Source organism: Zosterops lateralis (genome assembly GCF_965231275.1).
Source record: "Zosterops lateralis genome assembly, chromosome: 2".
NCBI classification, from domain to species: Eukaryota; Metazoa; Chordata; class Aves; order Passeriformes; family Zosteropidae; genus Zosterops; species Zosterops lateralis.
The window spans coordinates 40,429,610-40,451,201 of record NC_139763.1 but is presented as its reverse complement, the minus strand read 5'-3'; the positions used below and the strand labels follow the sequence as shown (position 1 = coordinate 40,451,201).

General features: G+C 40.4%; 1 protein-coding gene across 1 annotated transcript in view; it reads right to left on the bottom strand.

Annotated features, from left to right (window-relative positions):
* Positions 1-5,583, bottom strand: part of DOCK9 (dedicator of cytokinesis 9) — a gene marked incomplete at its 5' end in the record, with an annotated part of 111,962 nt that extends 106,379 nt beyond the window's left edge. The window contains one exon of the mRNA XM_083881766.1: positions 5,547-5,583. The remainder of the gene's footprint in view (positions 1-5,546) is intronic.
* Positions 5,584-21,592: the final 16,009 nt, after the last annotated feature.

Genomic DNA, 21,592 nt, shown 5'->3' with positions numbered 1-21,592 from the left:
CTTTAAGTGAGATATATGCTTTTATGTTTATTGCACAAGATATTAAAAGAATAATAATCATAGAGTTGTGAAAGCTCCAAGTTTAAATGTAGGTGTAATAAGTTCTACTTCCATTGAGATAGAAACATCCTGATTGAGGATTAAAGGGCAAGAGTGGGAGGAAGAGAGGAAAGATAAGGTATGCTGTGGTATCTTGTATTGCATAAGACGGAAAACCCAAACCAGCATCACATACATCTGACATTTGCTATATTAGAAACAACCACTTATAATGCACTTATTCTTCTATCTTAAACATAATTATCCTTGTCTAGCAGGAAAGAAGTATTTCCAGAAAATAATAAAGAAAGAAATTGCAGCTTACAAGAATGATCTAATGTTGCTGAAAGTTTAAACGTCTACCTGTTCACACAGAGACTCAACTGTCCTGTATTTTGTCTCTCAAATTGCCTTCCTGAGCAAGAACTTTAAAATTCAAATAAGTTTAATAGTATTTCTTAATAGAAACTTTAGTACTGTAGCCTAGCCTCCAAATCTTTACAACCACAGAAATGTCTATCATACCAAATAAGTCCTCTTTGCAGTATCAGACTTTCCAGAGATAAGTTTTCTAACTACTATCTTGTATCCAATCAAAAGGTTTATATACTGTACTTTGCAAAAATAAAATTAGCACCTTTATTAAAAAGAGCCTAGTTTCTGAGAGTTTTTATTTAGTTACAAAAGGTAAGCAGTACATACCATAAACTAAAATAACTTCTTAGGGTCAAGTACTAGGCTTTTTCTCCCAAGTAAAGAAAGTTCAGCAGTTCAGAGTGACTGAATTAGCATCACCGTTTTTAGCACGTTCCTACAAGCTGAAATATGTTATGGTGATGTTCATTGCCAGCAACAATTTTTCCTTTAAAATCAGGAGTGTCAGTTCTCATCTCCCTGCTTTCACTCATCCATTCATAACAATTTGCTGCTTCCAAATTCTTTATGAATACAATTTCACATTCCATGTGCAGAAAGCTCAAGCTTTATCCATATTTCCTACTTTTCAGTACCCATCAGCTCTAAAAGGTCCCAGTCCTCCCTCATCCCTTTAGGATTACACACCACTTTTGATTTCCTACTTTCCTAAAGGAAGCAATTGACCCTGTTTTCTAGATACATCACAACTGAAATCTGGGAGTTAATGAGGATCCAAATGCTCTGTTGATCACATACAGACAAGCTGCTTTGGAGAGAGGCACACAAACCCTCTGTGCACACAGCATAAGAAATGATACAGGAATCAGAAAGGAAAATGCCAACCCAAAATAAATACTAAATAATCCCCCCTGTGTTTTTGGAGAAACACTGTATTTAAAACTTGGCTATAATACAGCATAGAGTGCACCTCTCCATCTTTTCTTATGGAGTTGAGATCAGGATTGGAAGGACAAAGTTGACAAAAGTTTTCTTATAAAGAAAAGAAAGAATACCAGTGAATTTGAGATCAAAGACTCAGTAGGAGATCCAAGCATTGCCTTTGTGATATACTGATCTTCTACCATGTCTGAAAAGGTGAATTTCTGGAAAAGTTTTAGAACTCAAGAGCTCCATCAGGTATCTGAACTTAAGTATGAAGCTCAAGACTGTCTTAAGATACAGTTCTAGCCCTTAAATAATCAAAAGCTATTTTACAGATCCAAATCAAAAAGAACGGTATAGAGCAATTTGGGAATCTCTCAGATTTCATCCTATTTTCCTATATTGCAAGTTTCTTCTGTACAATGTTAATTTTTACATGGGGAAAACAAATTTTACTGCATTATTTGGCATTATTTAAACATTTTCATCATCTGCATATTCAATAAAGGCATTTTATTGACAGCTAGGCAAAAGCAGATCAAATTTCATATGCCAAACATTACCTTAATTGCTTATTATCCTTAAATGTCAGCTCTAATATAGGTATATTATTATAAATAACCCTAATGTAGAGTAATTTTGTCACTGAGATGAGTTATAATTAACATACTATTGTATGCAATATGCTTTGAGTAACTCATCATCACTTAAAGACATCACTTTCAATTATGCATAATACTAAAACTGTATTGAAAACTCCTCTTGGCAAGATTGCTGGTTTAAGAGACACACTTGTCATTCCCATAATCTTCCCTCTCAGACATAAATGTGTTTGGGTGGCCAGAGGCATCAAATTAAGTCACATGACAAGTCTGAAGTCAAAACAACATCAACAATGCACAAGAGGATATTCAGCAAGGATGCCACTGTCAAGCAGAAAATAGTAAAAACTGAATCCAAATAATCAAGAAATGCATTATGTGCTTTACAACACAGTGAAAAGCTGATTGCCAAATAACAAGATTTCATTTCAGCCAACCAAACTGTATTTGTTGGTTCAGCAAACTATATCTAACAGCGAGAATGTATGAGATGTCAAATGCTGACAAGAGAGCTTGCTTCATTCTGTGATGAAAACTAGCTTGGCAAACTGCATCTGTTTCATGTTTTTTTACTACACAGTCAAGTTATTTAGTCTGTCAGCTGGCTGAAAGTCTTTGACTTTTAGATCCAATGAAGAGCAATCTGAAAACTAAAGATATACCATGCTATCCTACTGACATGCTGTTTTCAGCTCTCTTTCATCAATAAAATCTCAAGAACAATAATAAAATGGAAAACAAAAAAAAAAAAGCTTATTTCAGTAATGTGATCTAATAAACCTCATTTAAAGATGTGCAAAGCTTTTCTTTTCCCTTTTTAATCTAGCCATACATTGTTGATTGTAAAAATGGATGGAACTGTTAAACAGCAGCCACAATAACAACTTAAAGAATCTACTCAAGTTCAGAAATATTCGTAGTTCACAGTTATCTGCTACTGGAAGTAAATGACTGGATGATTTGCATCACTGCTCAGTACATTCTGCTGCAGAGATATACAGTCCAAAGCAATAGCTGATTGTAAAGATCTGGACAGATCATCCACTATGAACTACTAGTTCAAATTAATTATTTCCTACCTCCAGATTCTACACAGGAAGACTACCCAATGGCAAACAGCTTCAGCAGTTTTTCAGTACTGGAAAACCTCAGCACCTGCTCATGAGCAAGTGATGACAGTAAGATCCTTTAGTTACCAGTGCTGAACTATGTTTTAAGCAAGACAGTTTGTTGACAACTCCGTTGAAAAAATCCTGGGAAAGTGCTATATCAAAGAGCTTTGAGAGGCAGCTTTGAAAGGAAAGTGGGTCTCCTTTACTTTAAAGACCCACATCTGAACTGAGTATTCCACAACTACCATAACACCGGTAAGACTCGTATTTTCACCAGGTCAGCCTAAGAGATTTTTCAGATAACAAAACCCAGGAACTCCAACAAATAAGAAACAGGTCAACCTGTCAAACTTACAGATGCAATTTTTTTTAAGTCTTTTATAGCAAAAAAAACTATTATCCCACCTAATTTTCTCCTTTACAACATCAATGTCCAACAAAAAGAGTTACAGTCTATTAACAGGAGGAAGAAAATGTAAATGTAAACCTGCAATTATTAGTCTTTTATTTCATTATTTAAACAGTGTGTGCACAAGAGCACTGGAGTTCAGTAATAAAATGAACAGCACTATAGTAAGAGAGACATAGCAGCCAGGGCAAAATATGGCTGAAATAGGAAGGTAAACTTCAGCACAAGACTGTATGTGAGAAGAGACTCAGCTTCATGCATCAAGCAAACATAACATTCATGTCAGGTTTTTGATCTTTTTAAGTCACCAGGAATGGTAAGTCACTCCTTTTGCTTTCTAAAATGCTGATGAAGACCTTACCCAGAATAAGATCAAGACAGTACACCATTTCACACCACTTCTTTAATCTCCATAAAATTCTGCAGAATATGCAGAACATATGCTTATGTGACAGCATAAAAACACCTGGGATATTAGTGCCTATCACCCTATTATGTATTTGGTCAACCTGAATTAATTAAAGATGCACATAAATATTTTCCAACTCACTGACACTAGTTATAAGTGAACTAAGGAAAAACATTCTGAAGGTGGAGGAGGGAATGGTAGGGTTGCAGACAACTGCAAAAGAAACATTTATATCATGAAAATACCTAAATCTCCTTTGTGCTCCCCCAAAACAAAAAATATTTTAAAACACATATACTCTTCTTCCACAGTTCCCAACAAGTACTTGATCTCTGGAGAAGTGTAAACATATTTGGATGTTCACTCCATGTATATGTGCTAGCAGCTCGTGGAAAGCTGTCAGCATCCAGGTAGACTCCAAACCCTGTATATTAGGTCTTTTATAAATTCTGTGGCCCATGGATAAGTAAGGAGGAATTCAACTTTAGAGTCATTGTTTTTTAGAAGAAAGGTGTTTGTCTTTCAATCACAGCTAGAGCATTTGTTACTCCCACAACACACACCTATTACAAGACACTGTCCCAACAGGAGGTTTAAAAAAAGACAAGATCATACTTAGCATTAGCAAGAGCAGAGAACAAAGGACAGATCAGACTCCAGTATCAGGAATTCCAGCACCAAACTTCTCCACCTTCACAGAGTTAAATGCTTACTGAAACATTCCCCTTGGAGATAACAAAACCACAAAGAAAACAAATGCATACCATGAATAAGAGTGCCAGGAGAGAAACTCTGAGAAGTCTTACTGAGGCTGTTTAAGATGTCATCACCTGCTGCCTCAGTACAGCATCTAACAAAATCACAGAATTGCTGGGGTTGGAAAGGACTTCTGGAGATCACCCAGTCCAAAGCCCCAGGCAAGGCAGGGCCACCTGGAGCAGGTGACACAGGAACACATCCAGGTGGGTTTCCAATGTCTCCAGAGAGGGAAATTCCATGGCCTCCCTGGGCAGCCTGTCCCAGTGGTCTGCCACCCCCAACGGAAAGAAGTTCTTCCTCATCTTGAGGTGGAAATTCCTGTGTTTATGGCCATTGCTCCTTGTCCTTTTACCGGGCACCACTGAAGAGTTCGGCATCATCCTCTTACCTTTGAGATATTTATGTGCACGGATGATGAGATCCCCTCTCAGCCTTCTCTCCACTAAAACACCCGGTTTAGACGACTATCGACACAAATCTACTTTCAGCTTCAGTTTAAATGAAAGGAACGCGCCGTACTGCGCACTGGGGAGAGCCGCAGCCATGTGCTGGCCGGGCACAGGACAGCCGGGATAAACAACCCGCTAAAGCACCCCTGTTACATCTGCCGGCGCTCATCTCCCGTCCGCACGACACAACAAAAAGCCGCATCTCAGTTGTGAACAGAGCAGAGAGCAGCGAGATGAAGAATCACTTTCGCAGCGCTATTTCGAGATCCCCCGGCCCCCAGGCCGGGCTCGCTCCACAGGTGAGGCGTGCGGGGGCCGTGCCCGCCGGGCTCCCCGGCATCCCGCCCGCACCTCGGCCCGCGGGGACCGCGGCCCGCCCGCCGCCGTGACAGCCCCGCGGCACCGAAGGGCCGCGTCCCCCCCGGGACACCGCCGCCGCCCCGGGGCCCCGGGCCGAGCCGCACTCACCAGGAGGACGGAGCCGCGCACCACCTCGGAGACGCTCTGCCGCAGCTCGGCCGCCGTGCCGGGCTTGCTCAGCGCCCGCGTGAACTTCCGAGTCTCCGGAGCCACGAGTGCCATGGCTGCTGCCCCCGCGCTCCCTCCCTGCCTCGCCGCGGGGCCGCCGCAGCCCTCCCGGCGCGGCCCCGGCCGGACGGACAGGCGGACAGGCGAGGGCGGCCGTCGGGGGGCGGGCAGGGAGCGCAGCCCCGCCACGGCCGGGTGCCGCGGGCAGCCCCTCCCTCCTTCCCTCCTTCCCTCCTTCCCTGCTTCCCTCCCTCCTTCCCTGCCTGCCCTCGATTGGCGCGGCCGCCAGCGGGGCGGGGGGCGGGGCCTGGCCGTGCCCACCTGTTCCCGCAGCGCCGCTCTGATTGGCCGCCGGGTTACCTGCCTGGCTGCGGTTCCGCGCCCTCATTGGCCCGGCGCGGAGCCGGGGCCGCGGCGGGGCGGGGCCGTGGCGAGCCGGAAGTTGCCGCCTGGCGAGCGGCCCCGCCCCGGCGGGAGCGGCAGTGGCGGCGGCTCCGCGGCGGCCCCTCGGCCCGGCTCGGCCCGGCTCTGCCCGCCCCGCGCCCCCGCGGCTCCACCGCTCCTGCCTGTACCTGCACAGAGTCATCCTGCCCTCTGCTCCGCCCCGGTGGAGCCGCATCTGGAGTGCTGTGTCCAGTACAGTGCAGGAGAGTCCTGGAGCGAGTCCAGCGGCGGGGAACAAAGATGATGAGGGACTAGGGCATCTCCTATGAGAAAAGGCTGAGGGTGCTGGGCCTGTTCAGCCTCGACAAGAGAAGACTGAGACGGGACCTCGTCAATATTTATCAGTATCGAAGGGAGGGTGCCGAGAGGAGGGAGCCGGGCTGTGCTCGGGGTGCTGAGCAGCAGGACAAGAGACAACGGGCAGAGACTCCTGCACGGGGAATTCCACCTGGATATGAGGATGAACTTCTTACTGTGTGTGTGACCGAACACTGGAAAGGGTTTCCCAGAGAGGCTGAGGATTCTGGCTCACTGGAGATACCCAAGAACCGCCTGGACACAATCCTGTGCCCTGTGCTCTGGGGTGACCCTGCTGAGCAGGGGGTTGGACCAGGTGTCCCACTGTGCTCCCCTTCAGCCCTGTCCATTACACGATTCTGTACCTGGAGACACATATGCACATGCACATGAAGCTGTACATGGGAAAGGGTCCAAAACCTTGGAAAATGGATGCTGGAGCTGCAGCACCCACAGTGCACTATGGGCGTGTGCATTGCTCATGCATCCAACTTCTCTGAGGCTTTCCTTTGTACTTTTTCGCCCTCACAAATAGTATCTATTTGTAGGTAAATTTGCACATGTGTCCTTATTTGACTAAGCACCACAAAGGTAATGAGGGCTCTGGAGGAGAGAATGAGGGAGCTTGGCCCATTTAGCCTAGAGAAGACTGCAAGGGGATCTCATCAATGCATATAAATGTCTCAAATACAGGTATCAAAAGGGTAGTGCCAGACACTTCAGTGGTGCCCAGCAGCAGGATGAGGAGCAATGGCCATAAACACAAGAATTTCCACTCAAGATGAGGGAGGACTTCTTTCCATTGTGGGTGTCAGACCACTGGAACAGGCTGCCAAGGGAGCTCACCTGCTCCAAGTGACCCTGTCTTGGCAGGGGGGTTGGATTAGATGATCTCCAGAAGTTCTTTCCAACCGTAAGGATTTGATACTGTGAAAGTGTGGATGCCTCTAGCACGTTTAATTACCATGAATTCCCGCTGAGAGCCTGGCTAGCAGCACTGCTGGAAGGTATGCAGGCATTAGACACGTTTAAATGCATGCAGCATTGGAGAGCATTAGAGCTTGTGCACCTTTATCTTCTTAAGCACCTTTTTATATAAACTAACAATACTTCCTACACTGAATATACAGCTTACCACTGAGGGAGGGAGGGGAGGAGGAGCTGAGTGCTGTGGACAAGGAGTAAGGGGGCTTTCAGGTGGAAAAAAAATAGCACAAAGTGGTTGTGTTAGGAGGATGCATACTCAAGAAATGCCTGCTGGATAAAGGGCCTGCATTTTTGGCTGCTTCACAGATACATCTGTAACTAATAAGATTCCAAGTAATTGAGGTAATTCCTTCAGAAAGACAGAGGATAAAAAATGTTCAAATGCACAAATTTGTATCTTACATGGAGTTTTTGCCCTTGAAGGATCTTTCCTGCAGATTCTCTGAAGACCTGCATCAAATGTTCATTTATTCAAATGCACAAGCTGGGATTTTCGTAGGATGTCTGTCACAACTTGAGTGTTCAAACTAGTTTATACCTTGAGTGTTCAAACTAGTTTATACCTTGAGAAAGACATAATGTGCAGAGAGTGCGACTCGCCAGGCTCAGTAAAGATCACCAGAGTTTCTGTCTTCACAAGTCCAAGACCTGGTGTATTTGTGAGTCAATGTTTAGGCTGATAAATCAGAAAATTGTATATTGGTGAGAGAGATTATCTGAATACAGAAATGGATGAGCAGCTATGTAAACACTTAGCTAAAATGAGCTATCTTACAATCACCTTTTTAATTTTTGTATCTCAATCTGTAGGATATGTCTAGATCTCAAACCTCTGCAAGTAAACATGCCCTAGATTTTATATAAATAATAGATGATTATTTTCTAAGTTTAAATAATTTGTTCTTTTCAGAGCTCTCAGGTCCTTTAAATTCTGACAATTCTGACCAAAATAAAAGTAGTCTAATCTAGAGATTTTAACAGTTGCTTGAATGTAAAATGGCATAATATAACTATGTTTGTTATCTGTAAATAGTTCTCATGTATATTATGCATTTTCCTGGAAAAGAGATGGTGTTCCAAGTCTGAAAAAAACTCTGACTGACACCTGTATAGGTAGAGATATGTAGGAAAAATAGGTAAATGATAGTTTACTTAAAACCATACAGGATAGCCCCAAAAATGAGGTTATGACAATCAGAGTTTCTTTTGGGCTAAACGCATTCAGTTAAAGAAAGAAAAAGAAAGTGACAATTCTGTGTATAAAACAAAAGGAAAAATGTGCAAGCTGATGAGCAGAAATGGTAAATTACAGTTGTGAAACAATGAGAATGACTAATAGTAGCTAAATATAGGAATGAAAAATCTTGGATCATTTCCTAAAGGGCAAGAGGAATAAATGTTTTAAAACATCAGGATAAAGAAGGAAAAAAGATCTAGACAATGGCATGGTTTCCCTGCTAGTTTGAAATACTCAACTTTCAGTAACAGTGCCAAGGCATAAAAGTATTTATTTTTTAATAGAAACCTGGATAGTGCAGTTATGCTTCATGGATATAATTGCAAACGTTTTATTCGATCAGTACTTAGTAAGGATGCTAAATAGCAACCAGTAAAGGTTAAAACACTTAAACTTTCAAGACCAAGTTATGGCAGGCACAGGATTTTGTCGGATTCCAAATCATTCATGGTAATAATTGAGCTGTGTTTTTCCCAGGAATGAAGAAGAGAAACCAATTTGGTGTCCATTAGAAGTGTAAAGCAAAGGAGGTTTGGAGCTAAAATAACATTACAAGAATCTTGGGCAAAATCATGAAAGTCAAAAGTAAAAATCACATGTAGGAATGAAAGAATTATTGAGTTTGTAATATCAACATGATTTGCTGAAATTTAGGCCTGTTTTTTACTGGGATTAGTATTTTACCTGGCAAGGGTCATTGTATAATTATGAGTCTATATGACGACATTATGATATATTCTATTGAATGCTAATATTCTATTCAAAAATATTTTTATATGAAACTCGCAACTTAACTTTATCCGAAAAAAAAAAAAAAACCTCATATGTAGCTATAAATATTTATAGGAAAGAAAGGCATCTAAGTACAAAGAATATTTTAAAGTCAAATTATAGAGGTGTTATAGTGTGGTTATGAACAACTCAAAAAAATTCATGCTTATGGTAGAAACTTTGGATTTAAAAATGAAGGAATATTAAGAAGTAGTAATGATGATGTTATATATGGCATTCATCAAACTTTTACTTAAATAGTTGTATTGCATTTTAACACAAATGATTGACAAATTGGAAAAGCCAGGAAAATCTGCCTTGCAGTGAGAGAATGAAGAAGCATCTGTCTAGATTATACAAAACCTTGATCATAATGTACTAGGATTTGCAAGAGAATTTCAAATATTAAGAGTCTTTTTAATCTGTCAGCTAAGATGACAGTGAGAACCAATAAATGGCAGGTGAAATTATTCTCATGTAGAGTAACATCCTTCTCTTTTAGCCACAAGAGGAGTTATTTGGTATTATCCCTAAGGACTCACTAAGCTCTATTTCCCAATTTCTAAATTAAGATTCAATAGCTTTTCTAAATCCTGTGATCCAAGTCATCCCTCAAGTTGTGGACGCAAAGCAAAGCTCACATTATAAAATTTCTCAGCTTTTGCTGCTGTGGAGGTCAGGATGAGCATGACCTTTCTGGCCTGAAAATCCTTTCAGTTGGGAAAGAACTGTTGAGCTAAAGGTCGCCAAAAGTAATGATCTTCTTCACTCTTGTGACTAGTGACAGGACTTGAGGAAACAGCATGAAGCTGAGTCAGGGGAGGTTTAGGTTGGATATCAGGGAAAAGGTTCTTCACCCAGAGGCTGGCTGGGCCCTGGCACAGCTCCCCAGGGCAGTGGTCACAGCACCAGCCTGACAGAGCCCAAGAAGTGTTTGGATGGTGCTGTCAGGCACATGGTGTGGCTCTTGGGATGCCCTGTGCAGGGACAGGAGCTGGACTTGATGATCCTTGTGGGAACTTTCCAACTCAGCATATTCTGTGATATAGCCAGAATAGGAGCTAAAAGATCAGAGGAAGCAGGGGTGTACTCACTAAATATTAGCTAAGCAGACAGTCTGGAAGTTTTACAAATGAAAAAACAACTTAAGAATGGATGTTAAAATCCAGAGAAGATGTAGGGGGTTTTCTGGGGGTTTCTTTTGGTGGTCTAAAAGGCAGAAGCATAAAAAGCTAAATTTTGATAGCATTTTATCTGTAATTTAATATAAGTTATTTTCTATACTTGTAAAAGTTAAATTAAAACAATACTGCTGATGGGTAGATTTTTTAGCATCTTCAAACATACTAACCCATTCAATGATGTGCTGGAGTAGGTTCATTTGAGCTCCTTTTTAAAATTCTCCTGGAGCCTGTAAAGAATAATGGAGTGTTTTTGCTGCATTTGGCTAAGACTGACTTTGTCCCAGATACAGCTAATCTACCCTTCCAAATATTATACAAGCAGTCCACACAGATATTTCTGAATAGCAGCATTTAGTTCTTCCCCACCGCCCCCAGTGGAACGTAAGAGTGTGCCAAAGTTTATGTACAGAAAGGTACAAGCATTTAAAATTACTTGGATTATACAACACTGATCTCTTCTCCCCTGTGAAATCCATAATATGCCTTTTTAAGATAACACCACTTTTTTCATCAGATGGTGTCTCTAGGTCTACAAAGTTCATCCTAAATGCAAATACCTGAAAACAGCTGGTTAGTGTAAGGTAGAATAAATATATATTTCCACTGAGGAGATACACCATAAATTACTTTGAGGTTGTTTCCTTTGATTGTATTAGTAAAAAAGTGCACGTACATGTTTCTGCTGCTCATAAATGGAAATGCAAAAATTATTTTGGCTTATTCCTTACCTGGAAATCTGTCTATATCATGAGGTGAGAGGAAGGAGCATTTAGTAGAAGTTTCTCCATAATTTCCAGCATGTTACTGTTCATAAAACTACATCCATTGCCTGCTTTGCAGAATGATGTAATTCATTTCAGTGGAACTCTGTGTTTTAGGCTTAGTTCTTGTAACTCTGCCACTAGAAACTTGAGGAAGGACCAAATAAATATTCCATGATCTTTCTACCCATTCATGTGCAATTTTAAAAGCTCATTTTTTCAATTTTATTTCTCATGTTCACCAGAGATATTACAGAATTAATATAAGCAAACAAAATCATTCTCTGCACTGATGCACGGCATAAATGTAGCTTCTTTTTTTCTTAAAAGCAGAGGTGATAGTACCTCTCATTACCTGGCTGAACTCCAACCAGGGTAACTATAGTTCCATGTAAATAAATTCCTGTGCAAGTTCACCAGGATACAAAATAATTTACTTTCTGTCTTTTCTACTGACTTCTAAGACAGTTATGACATTTCTTTCAGTTTATCAGTCAATATCCAATGGAGGATGACAACTATGGGATTTTAAACCTGATAGAAAATCGATGCAGGACTTCTGCATGGCTACTTTGATTTTATTGTAGTTTACTTTGGTTTGTCTAAACTCAGATAGTTTTTCTTGGACCAAGTTAATAAAGCCTACACTTAACAAAAGTAAAAATAGATGCATAATGTTTTGTATCAATAAACTCATATTTTTAAATTATTTACAGTATAACTTTTACAATTTAAAATGCTTATTTACTTTCACAGCATTCTGTGAACTGCTGTTAGGAGTGCTGTGTACTTTTAGGAGATGTTTCATGTCATGCCATGACCACCAGCAGCTGCTTAAGAGCCTACCATGGGATACATCTTTCTTTCATCATCAGCATGAGGATTGTTGAAACCTTTAGAAGAGGATTTCTCTTCTCAGTAGGAATGGAGATTTCCAGCTAAGCCAGACCATATGCTGATTCCCGGATTTCTTATCTGTAATCAGTCCTTCTTTGATGTTGACAAAGATGTTTCCATTAAAACTGCAGAATAATTCTGCTACTTCATCAGTGTTCATGTGCAGTATTTATTATTATGAGACTACATCCCATACTGCACAAATCAGTAACTCATTTCTTGCAGTGTTAGTGTTTGTGATTCCCCACCCACTTTAAACTAGAGCAGCATAGAGGAGATGGCTGATAACCTCTTAACACATAAAACTACTGACAAGGTCTCCTGCAGACACTGTAATTCAAAGTAGTCTGTGCGAACACAAATCCTCCATTATTGACTTGCCTGCTCATTCCCTTCGTTTGACATAGCTCACATTTCTTCCATTCTGAGTAGGTAACTTCTTCCTACTCAAAGAATTTAGATAAGTGCTCCTTGTTTCAAGGTCAGTTTAGATACAGTTCTGAGAGAGAGAGAAATAAATTATCTGAGAAATAAATAATAGGACATGATCTGTATTCAGCAAAGCAACTGAGCAGTGATTGTTTACACTATAGGTGTGTCCTAAAGCTCACAGTTTTTACCTCCATGGCAGAGGAACTCATGCAGCAGAGATCCTTGCTGGCACCAGGGAATGGTTTTCACCATATGTTGTTCACAAGAAAAGGAAAACACTTTTTTTTTTTTTTTTTTTTTTTTTTTTTTTTGTATATTGCATGTTTTTCCAGTATCTGTTCAAGTAGTGTATTTAGGAGCTTGTTTCTCTGGTATAAATATATACTCTAAAATGCTAGGCTTTGGTTCCTGTGCTTTCTTCCTTGCCAGTTCTTTTGGCTGTCATTTGTTATAAACATAGTCACAATAAGAAACACTGTCACAAATAAATGCAGAGTACTGTCATAAAATAAAAATATTATAGAATATCTTATTGTAAAGATTTGTATTTTAATACAACATACAGCTATTAAAAGTAACTGCACAATTGCTAATTTCTACTGGCTAAAGGTTTGGTTTGGCAGATTTTGAAACCTTGCTAACTCTTTGCTGTGGTTGGCTTACGTAAAGTAACTCGGTGGAAGCAGTTTTAAACTTTTTAAAGCAACTTGTAAATAGCTGCAGGGCAATCTTAAAACAAAATTAAACAAAACAAAAAAAGCCAAGCAAACCTGAAAAGCAGTACATATCCAAAACCAAAAGAAAATATTTAAACTGTGTGAAAGTTTCCTGTGCCTTTATAATTTTTGCATATTCGTAGCCTATGATGGTATACCACAACAATAAGGCTTATTCACATGGGGAACCACAATGACACTACTAGAAATAATCACATGAGGAACAGCTGCAAGAATGAATTTGTGGATGTAGTGTAAATAAGAAAATTGTAAAATGGAATGCTGGAATTATCATGACTAGTACAGAACAGAAGGGAAAAAGTCAGACATCTTTCTAAGAAATATAAATACTAAGAAAATTAAATACTTCATAATCAATCCTGGCCTATGTGACAGACTGAATTTATAACCTTGTGCAACACTACCTAAGAGCAAGGTCTTCTAATCAAGATAATAATTCAAATCCTTATTCAAAACCTTTCATGATCAATGTGACTTAGGATAAAAATCAGATTTCTTAGAAGGACAGTTGAAATTTGTTTAGTTGTTAAGCACACTGGTCTTGGAGGAGGATCCCTGTGAGTGAATCAAATTCCACTGTCTCTTATTTTCCTGTGAAGTATGACGAATGGAAGCTCATGAGCATTTGTCAGCCTTCCTTTGGGAGAACAAAGGAAAAAGGTCATTTTAGGTTTGATTTCCTAGACTTTCCTGATGTACAGTTTAGTGTATATTTATGTTGTTTCAAAAAAGCAAGCAAACAAACAAACAAACGGAAAAGAAATCTACATTTAAAACTGATCTTGCTTACTATATAGGATTTACATCACTTAGATGCTACCCCTCTGTCCCCCAAAAACTACCCAACAGGCCTTGCATTTAATTTTAATTGCATGTGTGATCAAAATTAGTTGTCAACAAAATGATTAGGTTACTGTCTGTTTGAAAGCTACAGCTGTCTTGTTATGTGTGTAGTATCTGTAGCAACCATAAAACTTAAGAGCATTCCAAAAGCCTATTAAGCAATGTGAGTAATACATTTTTGTTTGGGTTTGTTGGGGTTTTTTGGTGTTTTGTTTTTTTTTACCCATGGAAAAATGTGTGTCTGCTGGAATGTTTTGGCTGCTTTTTAATAATACATATTCCATCCATTCATCCACCAATTTTTTCTTCTGGTAGACAAGAGAAATTCACAGAAAGAAGCCTTCAAAGCCTTTGGTGTAGAGTGGGGAAGTAATTTTTGGAGGTCCCTGGAAGGCTCTGTCTCCTCCATCAGAGTCTTTTTCTCTGTAGAAAAGTCTCACGTGTCAGAAGATGGAGCAGCCAAACCCGGATTTATTTTGGAGCCATGTTGTCCTTAGGTTCTCTCCTAAACACTTCCCAGCTGTCCTCTAAACTGACAAATCCTTCAGGAGTTAACATGGCTTATATTCCAAATACAAAAGCAGTTGTAAGGAGATACAGGGCCACAGATTTACTGGCACATTCCAGGGGCTGTAGCAGTGATAAATTGTCTGTAAAACTCACATTTGTGATGCAAGCAACCATATAAACAAATATGCTATTTTTATATTTTACATACATAATAAGTAAGTAAATATCAAGCCTTGTGTTTGTCATTTCTTCTGACACAGATTTTGCTTCCATATCTCAGCATTGTTGCTCAATCCCTTAACAGTGAGTAAAATTCCACTAAATAAAAATGCTCCTGCTTTCAACAAGCTTTGCATTTATTTTCAAAAAAAAAAAAAAAAAAAACAAACCCTGATATGTTGGGCAGTGTCCTCAGCCCTTATCATCTTTCAGATCTATGTTCAAATAACAGACCGAGAGGATCAAACAAACTGTCCTCTGTCCCTGTGGCTCATTCAGTCAGCATTCCAGCCCTGTCCTTTCTCACTTTCTCACTTTCTCACTTTCTCAGGGTCATCTCCTTGCATCTTAATTTGAAGAAAAGGGGTCATGTAAGTTTGCAGAGCACAGATCAGTTTGGAATACCATCTGTCCTGAAGCATCATCCCTAGATTCCTTGTTTGCTGAGACTTACTAAATCATGCCTCAGTTTCTTGAGATTTTCTATTATGTTCTAGTTATCTTCACTCATAATTAATTGTCTAAAATATCATTTTAAGAAAAATCCCTGTGTCTTTCAACTGAATCCCTACATTGTTTTCTTTTCTTTTCTTTTAGTTTATAAAATGTAGAACAAATGCTATTTTTATTATTCTTATCACTGTCTTTTCTGCTTACTTTTTTTTTTTTTTTTTTTTTTTTTTTTTTTTTTTTTGTATTACTGGCCATGTAATTAGGAAACCTGGAAAGAAGTACAAAATATATTTTTACCTGTTTCAAGAATTGGACATGATCATAATAAATTTAAAAGAGAAAGTGCCATAAACTGAAAGGATTGTTGGAAAATAGATAATCCAGTGTGAGGTGAAAGAAACAGACCAAAGAACAGTTAGAGGTTAGGAGCAGATAGAGGGGGGAAAAAAGAAGAAAAAAAAGTTGCAAATATACCAAAACAATGTAACAGAAAAGGAAAAGAAACAAAGTATTTAAGCTAGCCTGAGGACTAAGCATAAGAGGAATGGTGTAAAGGAAATTCTGACTTCCAGTTAACAATCCTGCTGCTGCAGTTTTAACTTCTTGTAATTGTAACCTAAGAGTTTCCTGGAAGCTGCGAGCACGGAAGCGCATTCAGCCTACAGAAAGGCAAGTTTTGCAAGCCAGACATTTTACTTGCTGTTAAAATGAACTTGAAATCTGAATTTAGTCCATTTTTTATAATACCCCATCACAGTGGGTATTGTAAAACTCCAGTGAATCAAGGTAAATGGTTATAGTACTACTGCCCTGTGTCACCTCTGCTTTGAAAATTAACTCTTCCCTTGCTGACAACTCTTTATTGGTTTAGACTGGAAAGAATTAATAACTCTGATTTAAAGAGCAGAATGAATGTCCTAGAAAACAGGCTGTGCCTTTCCACACAGGAGAATATTCTGTTCCAGCAGCCAGAGGAGCTAATGAAACCTAGTGGCCAGCTCCCTGAGCATGGATGTGAGCATTGCTCCAGGGCAACCCCACAACATCCTTCTCCCCAGCAATACATGCCCCCCAGCTGCCACTGCAGCATGTCATTCCTGGCACCTCTCCAGGAGCCTTTCCAAGGGCTGGGCTTCCCTGAAGCCATACCTTGTGTCATCTCCAGGTGTGGCAATGCCAGTGTAAACTCTAGTGTGGAAAAGTCAGTTAGGTCTGCAGCACCCCACGGAAAAGGCACTGAGTTGTGCCAGACATGGTGTATTGCTGAAAAAGGTTAAGGAGAAGCTACTGTGATGGTTGGATACTGCAAAATCTGAACTTCAGATGCTGGGTAACAAAGCCTGTTAAACCTGTGACTTTTATAATCATAAAACTATTTTTTAGGTGGCAAAGAATTGGCAGAATGCCCTGGAATGTCCCATCAGAGTATCCTAAGAGCAGCACAGTCAGAGATCATCTTGGCTATGGCAATAGCCAAGCATATGCTAGAAGGGGTGTGAGCTTGTTTGGCTTCGTGCTGAGTCCTGGAGAGCTACATCTGCAGTCTTGAGGAAGCTGCAAATTTCCAGTAACCTTGGGATCCTACCAGAGGCTTTGCGTGTGACTTCCACGGGGTGAAGGCCTAAGCAGATTAGATTATTTGGTTATGTTTTCAAAACAACATAGACATTGAAGCTGGGGTACATACAATTCACCACCTAAATAGTGTCTAAACCCCACCATGTAGATAAAGGACAGCAACAAGTATCTCCAGAGGGCACTTGGTTGGATCTACTTCAGCCATCTGCCTTGGAGTGAGATGAGCTGCTCCCTGCAGGTGCCCCTTTCTGACCCTCAGTGCTAAAGGAGGCCAAATGTAACTGGTATAGATATAGATATAGACATCCATCTTTTAGATACCTAACTTTCCTCCCCTCCACTCTCCTACGTGAGATTCCCTCCCAGGCTGTAGCCTGAGGAGGACAAGAGTGTGAAACTGAAACTTTATCAGGGATATTGATAGGACATGCTCACACCATACAATCAGAACAAATTTTAAAGTCACAGGGTAGCTCCTTTTCTTGATAAAGTTGTGTCAATGGAGTCAGGACAGTGCATGTAACCCATGCTCCTTACAAAACAAACATAGGATTGTGATCTGAACTCCTCCTGTGTAGTAATTTCCTTTGACATTTCAAATTGTTTTTTCTGTAATTTTAATTTGGAGATACACAGTGGAATAAACTTTCTTCTGCTTTATTCTCAGAAATACACATTAACAACACACCCTTGCCATGTAGTCTTTGGGAGTCCTTACATGAGGCCTGGATTTCATACACTTAAAAAGGAAGGGGGGAAAAAAAGGTAAGAAAGAAGGTAAGAAAGTTACACAAGGTAGTATTTGAATCAATAGAATTCTGTGGATTGTTGACATACTTTGTACAGTTTAATAACATTAGGCTCTAAAGAATTTTACATGTATTTCAATTATTTGACTGGTTAAATGAAACAGGACTCCATACAATACGTTTTTTGTCACTAAGTTTTTAACAGAAGTGTCAAAGAATGACTTAGCTCTACTCAGAACTAGTTCCTATTCTAATAAATACATAAAAAACTACTTCAATTTACAGTTTTTAACATAACATGGAGAAAGAAACTGTAAGTTATTACATAAATTAATGAAAGGTCATATAATGTTCAATGTCATCTAGCAAAATCAGTGATTTGGTTACTGTTAAAGTCTATCTTAAGAGTATTGCCAGGTCTACTTGCCATTAAAAGCACCATGCTTCTGAAAAGCCCCCTTGAAATTAAAATTTTGGAAAATACGGTAAGAATCCTAAAATTCGTGAAGTTTGGGTATTAGAATTGCTGGCAGAATCAGACTTGAGTTAACATTGATGTCCAATTATAAAATAAATTAGTGGTTCAAACACTCCACAAACACCAACAGATGATGTGCTGTAGGCATCAGTCACCTTTCTCTAGATATCAGAAGCACAATGATTTTGTTAAAAGAACTGTTTTCCATGGACAGGTTGGTCCATACAGTGGGCGCTGACACAAAATTTCAGGGAATATGTGCTGTGATAAGAAGATAAGAACAGCTGCTATTCATACTGGAAAACTGAATAAGTGTAAGCTGGTGGTCAAATTAAATATATGCTTAATTCTGTGAAGATAATTTCTTTCTGGTTCACCAAGCCTTTCTGGTTCACCTATCCCCTATATCTAGCTTTAATTATGCATTTCCAACCTTGACATTCTTCCTCAGTGACATTCTCAGTGACATTCTTCCTTTTGAAAGTCTTCATTACCCTCAATACACTTTTCCGCTTCTCACTGATTCAGCTGCTCTTAGGGTTGCCATAACTGTGGCAGTTCAATTACTTTATTTCTGCCTACTATTTCCTTTTCTCATTAAAGCTGACCATGCAGCTTTGAGAAGGATCTGTTGCAGCACACTCTATGTAAGATGGTACTCAGAGGTACGAATGAAATAGCTGACAATGGTGATAGTCCTTGTGAAAGCTCTGCTTTGATGCTTGAAAGGCTGCAATGGCTTCCTATTTGTCACTACTTGTATATTGGCTTGTTGCAATTGGATCTTTAAAGTGCTATGTGGTCTGGATCCTGTTATTTACAATGCCACTTCCCTTCCGGTGACAGCTGAGACAATCACATCTGCTTGAGTTAGCAGCTCTGATACTAGTAGTGACTAAAATACTAAAAATAGAAAAGAAAAAAAAAAGCAAGAAAGGCCACCTCCACACAGGTGCCAGGTCCTTGACTTTGTCAGCAGTTGATACAATAGAGTCCAAGGGTATGTCAAAGAAATGAATGTAAATGTGGTTTACAATGTTTGCTCTCATACTTGTGATAGCATGATAGCATGAGTTTAGACGGAGCTTCATGGGACAAATAGTTTTGTTTCAGGCAACATTGGACAGAAGCCAGGGCTGGTCATATCCACATCCACATGAGGTCAGAAAAAAAAATCCAGAAGAGTTATTTTGCTTTTCTTGCAATAACTGTGGGTCTTTGAAAAGTTCTTCAAAGTTTCCATTCCTGGGATGCACAGTGACTCATGAAGGCCATGTTTATTCACTCTGCCTTGTATCCGACAATCCTGTGTGGATTGGCTGCACAGCCTGAGTGAGGAGTGAGCCTGGCCACCTGGGTGCCTTGGGGTGAAGAGCCAGTCTGGGTGGCTACAAGGCTACAGGGCCTGCATGGGTCAGGTACACAGTGCACGACACATGGTTGGCTGAATGCAGTATTGCAGGTATGACTTGTGCACTTTATCCACTTAGATACAAAAGCTGCTTACTGACAGTCCCCAAGAGTTGCCACCTGCTATGAAATACAGGAAATGCCACATCTTGCACAGAGTAATGCCAGAGATCCTGTAAAGTCTGCAGCAATCCTAGCCCTGGTCGATTAGTGTCATTGAGGGCTTGGCCCCACCCCTGTTACTGAAGTCTCACCAACCCTGATAAAAGCACCTTTCTCATGGCGGGTATTTTATGCATTTCCCTCTTGCTAGAGGTAATCCTGTGGTTTCCCAATTTTGGATTCAGTCCCTGAATGCCCTCTTGCCCACCCCCAGCTTTGCAGATGCTTGCAAAGCCATCAGCAGCAAGTAGGTGAATTCCCTCCAGGAATCTGTGGTCAGTTTTATCAATGTTACTGAACATTTCTGTTCAACTAGCCTGGTTCCCAATTCATCTAGAGAGAGAGTGAACAGCAAAAATCAATAGACACATCACTAGACTCCTGCTTAAAGCCTTTCAGTGTAGCAGTCCTTGTTGCAAGGAGAGGGACTTGGACTTGCTACAACCATCCTATAGTTCTGGTGGAGTCTCTGCCAGGCCACTCTCCTCAAGGTAGTGCATCCCTCTTATTGATGACCAGCTAGCCAGGGTGGGAACAGATATTTTTCCTTGCCAGACTTTTACTGCTGTAGATCTTCCTGAGTACCAGTGGCCTTTGGCATCACACTGGCTCACACACCTGAGTGCAAATATCCCATTTGTTCTCCAAACAATGCTTCCTTCTTTCCTCCCTTGCTTTGCTCACTCATTCATTCTCCTGGCATTCTGTGCAGCACAAAGCATTCCTGTGAGCCGGCAGGGCTGCTGTCATCCCTCAGAGCTTGCTGAGAGCAACCTGCTTCTGCTGGCAAGCTCTTGCAGAGTGATGTAATCCTGGGCAGATCTTACGCCACCATCCTGATGCCAGATATTGTGTTGGCTCGTGTTGTTTGTTACAATGTGTATGGCTCCTTAATTTTTTCCCCCCCTCAAAGGATGTGAAATTTGATCCATGCTTGTCTTTCTGGTTCTCGGTTTTTCTGTTGGAGAGCTCTGAAACCTCTGTGTCTGGCATCTGTGGAGGCTCTTGTCCTTCCTCTTATATGTTCCAGCTAGGCTAGGTAATTTCCTCTGTTTCACGAATTCTAGTTTTGTTAGCATTTAACCCAAGTCTTCCGGCTTTCCAGTCTTATGTTCCCAATCCAAATAGCCTTGCTTCATCTGAGTCAACTATTCAAAACAATCAGCCTGAGATCAGTCAACCTTCTCCTGTCTTTTACCCACTTTACCTACCTCCTGATGAAAAGAGGTTTTTTTAAATGCTTAACTCCTGCATTTTCACATTCTGTAATACCCTTTCATGATTCATCCCTCTCATTTCATGGAACAGTATCAAAGCTACAAATTTCTTCAGCTCCTTGCCAGAAACAAAGCCAGGACCTGGCTGGTTTCCATTTTTCTGCAACTGTAGTATTGTTACAGTCATTATCTTTCAAGTACCTGGGTGAGAGAAATTTTGTAACAAGAAAGTCAAAATACCTTTCATTAGCCTGACTTTTTACAGATCTCTCTGAAAATGCACCTCTCTGATTTTTCCTCTCAGATGAAGATCAAAAATATCCCTGCTTATTCTCTACAATCCCTGACATTTTCAGCATTTAGGGACCCCATATGCAGCTTCTCTGTCCTGCTCAGACATTTTCTTGGTTTCTTCTCTTCACTACAGTGTTTGTTTGCTTGTGATGATTCAGAACAGAAAACTATGAAAGAGGTCAACCTATCTGTTTCCCAGCCTTTTAAAGGTGCAGCTATCCACCCCAACAGGAAATTCAAGACTTCTTTGCGAATGAATGTTGCAGAGTTATAGTGGCAAGAGAAGCCACGGTGCCCTGGCCTGGAACATATGCAAGGTGACTTGG